This window comes from Chiloscyllium punctatum, unplaced genomic scaffold (genome assembly GCF_047496795.1).
Source record: "Chiloscyllium punctatum isolate Juve2018m unplaced genomic scaffold, sChiPun1.3 scaffold_321, whole genome shotgun sequence".
In the NCBI taxonomy this organism is placed as follows: Eukaryota; Metazoa; Chordata; class Chondrichthyes; order Orectolobiformes; family Hemiscylliidae; genus Chiloscyllium; species Chiloscyllium punctatum.
The window spans coordinates 72,501-77,751 of record NW_027310055.1 but is presented as its reverse complement, the minus strand read 5'-3'; positions in this window follow the sequence as shown (position 1 = coordinate 77,751).

The window sequence follows — 5,251 nt, the reverse complement described above, 5'->3', positions numbered from 1 at the left end:
AACGAGTGAACCGCAAAACTTAGGGAAATGCCCGAAAGCGTTTTAAAGGGTGAAATCGGGAACGAGGAAATGATGGGAAAGTGCCTGAAAGTGCTAAATGAGTAAACAGAAAAACGAAGAAAAATGTTTGAAAAGAAGAAGTGAGTAACCAGGAAAACTTAGAAAAATGTTCAAAACGAAGAAATCAGTAACCAGGAAAACTTAGAAAAATGATCAAAAAGAAGAAATGAGTAACCAGGAAAACTTAGAAAAATGTTTAAAAAGAAGAAATCAGTAACCAGGAAAACTTAGGAAAATGTTTAAAAAGAAGAAATCAGTAACCAGAAAAACTGCGAAAAATGTTTAAAAAGAAGAAATGAGTAACCAGAAAAACTTAGAAAAATGTTTAAAAAGAAGAAATCAGTAACCAGGAAAACTTAGAAAAATGTTTAAAAAGAAGAAATCAGTAACCAGGAAAACTTAGAAAAATGTTTAAAAAGAAGAAATCAGTAACCAGGAAAACTTAGAAAAATGTTATAAAAGAAGAAGTGAGTAACCAGAAAAACTTAGAAAAATGTTTAAAAAGAAGAAATCAGTAACCAGAAAAACTGCGAAAAATGTTTAAAAAGAAGAAATCAGTAACCAGACAAACTGCGAAAAATGTTTAAAAAGAAGAAATCAGTAACCAGGAAAACTTAGAAAAATGTTTAAAAAGAAGAAGTGAGTAACCAGAAAAACTTAGAAAAATGTTTAAAAAGAAGAAATCAGTAACCAGGAAAACTTAGAAAAATGTTTAAAAAGAAGAAATCAGTAACCAGGAAAACTTAGAAAAATGTTTAAAAAGAAGAAATCAGTAACCAGGAAAACTTAGAAAAATGTTTAAAAAGAAGAAATCAGTAACCAGAAAAACTGCGAAAAATGTTTAAAAAGAAGAAATCAGTAACCAGAAAAACTTAGAAAAATGTTTAAAAAGAAGAAGTGAGTAACCAGAAAAACTTAGAAAAATGTTTAAAAAAGAAGAAATCAGTAACCAGAAAAACGGCGAAAAATGTTTAAAAAGAAGAAATCAGTAACCAGACAAACTGCGAAAAATGTTTAAAAAGAAGAAATCAGTAACCAGAAAAACTTAGAAAAATGTTTAAAAAGAAGAAATCAGTAACCAGAAAAACTTAGAAAAATGTTTCAAAAGAAGAAGTGAGTAACCAGAAAAACTTAGAAAAATGTTTAAAAAGAAGAAGTGAGTAACCAGAAAAACTTAGAAAAATGTTTAAAAAGAAGAAATCAGTAACCAGAAAAACTTAGAAAAATGTTTAAAAAGAAGAAATCAGTAACCAGAAAAACTGCGAAAAATGTTTAAAAAGAAGAAATCAGTAACCAGGAAAACTTAGAAAAATGTTTAAAAAGAAGAAATGAGTAACCAGGAAAACTTAGAAAAATGTTTAAAAAGAAGAAATGAGTAACCAGGAAAACTTAGAAAAATGTTTAAAAAGAAGAAATCAGTAACCAGAAAAACTTAGAAAAATGTTTAAAAAGAAGAAATCAGTAACCAGAAAAACGGCGAAAAATGTTTAAAAAGAAGAAATGAGTAACCAGAAAAACTTAGAAAAATGTTTAAAAAGAAGAAATGAGTAACCAGAAAAACTTAGAAAAATGTTTAAAAAGAAGAAATCAGTAACCAGAAAAACGGCGAAAAATGTTTAAAAAGAAGAAATCAGTAACCAGAAAAACTTAGAAAAATGTTTAAAAAGAAGAAGTGAGTAACCAGAAAAACTTAGAAAAATGTTTAAAAAGAAGAAATGAGTAACCAGAAAAACTTAGAAAAATGTTTAAAAAGAAGAAATGAGTAACCAGAAAAACTTAGAAAAATGTTTAAAAAGAAGAAATCAGTAACCAGAAAAACGGCGAAAAATGTTTAAAAAGAAGAAATCAGTAACCAGAAAAACGGCGAAAAATGTTTAAAAAGAAGAAATCAGTAACCAGACAAACTGCGAAAAATGTTTAAAAAGAAGAAATCAGTAACCAGAAAAACTTAGAAAAATGTTTAAAAAGAAGAAATCAGTAACCAGGAAAACTTGGAAAAAAACACTTAGAAAAATTTTCAGCAAAGTGTGAAAAATATTCTAAGTGTCAGCGGAGGAAAATGCTGAAGCATCGGGAAAGATTCGCAAACTTACACCGAACATGTGCTCCGAAGTGCCGGAGGAATTGGGTGAATTGAGCCCGGCAAATGGCCAGCTGTCGTTTTGTGCCTGCAGCCCGAAAACTTTAACTTTGTCTGTCGCGGAAGTCCGGACCGAGAAAAATCCAAACGGTTTTGACCGGACCGAGTTCCAGACCGATGCAGTCAAATTTGGAATTCAGACCCATTCAGTGCCACTTGTAGTTTTTCCGCAGTGAGGTTGGCGGGGTACCCGGAGATATATGGGAACACGATTTTTAGAACAAAATGGCGGCGCGGGACCGTTCTGAAAGGCATCCGAAAAACGGTTCCACGGGCATAGCACTTTAATGACAGGTATGAGTGCATGCCGGAGAGCTCTTGGAAGTCGAATTTTTGACACTTTGTCAATTTTTTGACAGATTTGACAAACTCTTTCTGTCTGTTCTAAGAGTCAGTCAGAGACTTGTGCGGCGGTCTTTTGACACTATTGGAGGGCGGGCAAACCCCACGTTGACTCCGGCCGTCCCTCCACAGGCGCTCGTGTCCAAAATGAAGGCGAGAGACGCGAGTGGCCTGGTTCCCTTGGGTGTTGCCAAGAAGGCTGCGGGCTGACCGTTGCCTGAGCACTCCCTAAAGCCTCTTGTGATGAGAGCAGACCTCGCCTGCCGCACGACCGGCTCTGGGAGTCGTTGGGCCGCTATTTGTGAATAGTCTGGTCCTCCTCTGCCACCCGGACAAGCGCGATGGCTCTGCCGCCCTGCGGTGCTCGTCACCCAGGTTTGGGGAACACGATACTCGTAACAAAAATAAAAGGCGGCTCGGGACCTGCAGGCGAAAGGGGTCCCGTGGTGCTAAGCACGTCGACTTCGGGTCTCGGTGCAAGCCGGAGAGCTCACGGAAGTCTAAAGTTTTCGGCACGTGGTCGAATCTTTTCAAAGGCTTACCCGGCTCTTTCCGTCCATTCTGAGAGTAAGTCAGAGGCCGGTGCGGAGGTCTCTTGACAATCGGAGGGGGTGGTGGCCCTCCGCAGGCGCTCGTGTCGAAAATGAAGGCGAGAGACGCGAGTGGCCTGGTTCCCCTGGGTGTTGCCAGGAAGGCTGCGGGCTGACCCTTGCCTGAGCACTCCCTAAAGCCTCTTGTGATGAGAGCAGACCTCGCGCGCCGCACGACCGGCTCTGGGAGTCGTTGGGCCGCTATCTGTGAATAGTCTGGTCCTCCTCTGCCACCCGGCCAAGTGCGATGGCTCTGCCGCCCTGCGGTGCTCGTCACGCAGGTATGGGGCACACGATGCTCGTAACAGCAAATAAAGGCGGCTCGGGACCTGCAGGCGAAAGGGGTCCCGTGGTGCTTAGCACGTCGACTTCGGGTCTCGGTGCAAGCCGGAGAGCTCACGGAAGTCTAAAGTTTTCGGCACGTGGTCGAATCTTTTGAAAGGCTTACCCGGCTCTTTCCGTCCATTCTGAGAGTCAGTCAGAGGCCGGTGCGGCGGTCTATTGACGACCGGAGGCTCCCATGGGTGTTGCGATGAGGGTGGAGGGCACAGAACCTTGCCTTAGCACTCCCTAATAAAGCCTCTTGTGAAGAGAGCAGACCTCGCGCGCCGCACGACCGGCTCTGGGAGTCGTTGGGCCGCTATCTGTGAATAGTCTGGTCCTCCTCTGCCACCCGGCCAAGTGCGATGGCTCTGCCGCCCTGCGGTGCTCGTCACGCAGGTATGGGGCACACGATGCTCGTAACAGCAAATAAAGGCGGCTCGGGACCTGCAGGCGAAAGGGGTCCCGTGGTGCTTAGCACGTCGACTTCGGGTCTCGGTGCAAGCCGGAGAGCTCACGGAAGTCTAAAGTTTTCGGCACGTGGTCGAATCTTTTGAAAGGCTTACCCGGCTCTTTCCGTCCATTCTGAGAGTCAGTCAGAGGCCGGTGCGGCGGTCTATTGACGACCGGAGGCTCCCATGGGTGTTGCGATGAGGGTGGAGGGCACAGAACCTTGCCTTAGCACTCCCTAATAAAGCCTCTTGTGAAGAGAGCAGACCTCGCGCGCCGCACGACCGGCTCTGGGAGTCGTTGGGCCGCTATCTGTGAATAGTCTGGTCCTCCTCTGCCACCCGGCCAAGTGCGATGGCTCTGCCGCCCTGCGGTGCTCGTCACGCAGGTATGGGGCACACGATGCTCGTAACAGCAAATAAAGGCGGCTCGGGACCTGCAGGCGAAAGGGGTCCCGTGGTGCTTCGCACGTCGACTTCGGGTCTCGGTGCAAGCCGGAGAGCTCACGGAAGTCTAAAGTTTTCGGCACGTGGTCGAATCTTTTGAAAGGCTTACCCGGCTCTTTCCGTCCATTCTGAGAGTCAGTCAGAGGCCGGTGCGGCGGTCTATTGACGACCGGAGGCTCCCATGGGTGTTGCGATGAGGGTGGAGGGCACAGAACCTTGCCTTAGCACTCCCTAATAAAGCCTCTTGTGAAGAGAGCAGACCTCGCGCACCGCACGACCGGCTCTGGGAGTCGTTGGGCCGCTATCTGTGAATAGTCGGGTCCTCCTCTGCCACCCGGCCAAGTGCGATGGCTCTGCCGCCCTGCGGTGCTCGTCACGCAGGTATGGGGCACACGATGCTCGTAACAGCAAATAAAGGCGGCTCGGGACCTGCAGGCGAAAGGGGTCCCGTGGTGCTTAGCACGTCGACTTCGGGTCTCGGTGCAAGCCGGAGAGCTCACGGAAGTCTAAAGTTTTCGGCACGTGGTCGAATCTTTTGAAAGGCTTACCCGGCTCTTTCCGTCCATTCTGAGAGTCAGTCAGAGGCCGGTGCGGCGGTCTATTGACGACCGGAGGCTCCCATGGGTGTTGCGATGAGGGTGGAGGGCACAGAACCTTGCCTTAGCACTCCCTAATAAAGCCTCTTGTGAAGAGAGCAGACCTCGCGCGCCGCACGACCGGCTCTGGGAGTCGTTGGGCCGCTATCTGTGAATAGTCTGGTCCTCCTCTGCCACCCGGCTAAGTGCGATGGCTCTGCCGCCCTGCGGTGCTTGTCACGCAGGTATGGGGCACACGATGCTCGTAACAGCAAATAAAGGCGGCTCGGGACCTGCAGGCGAAAGGGGTCCCGTGGTGCTTAGCAC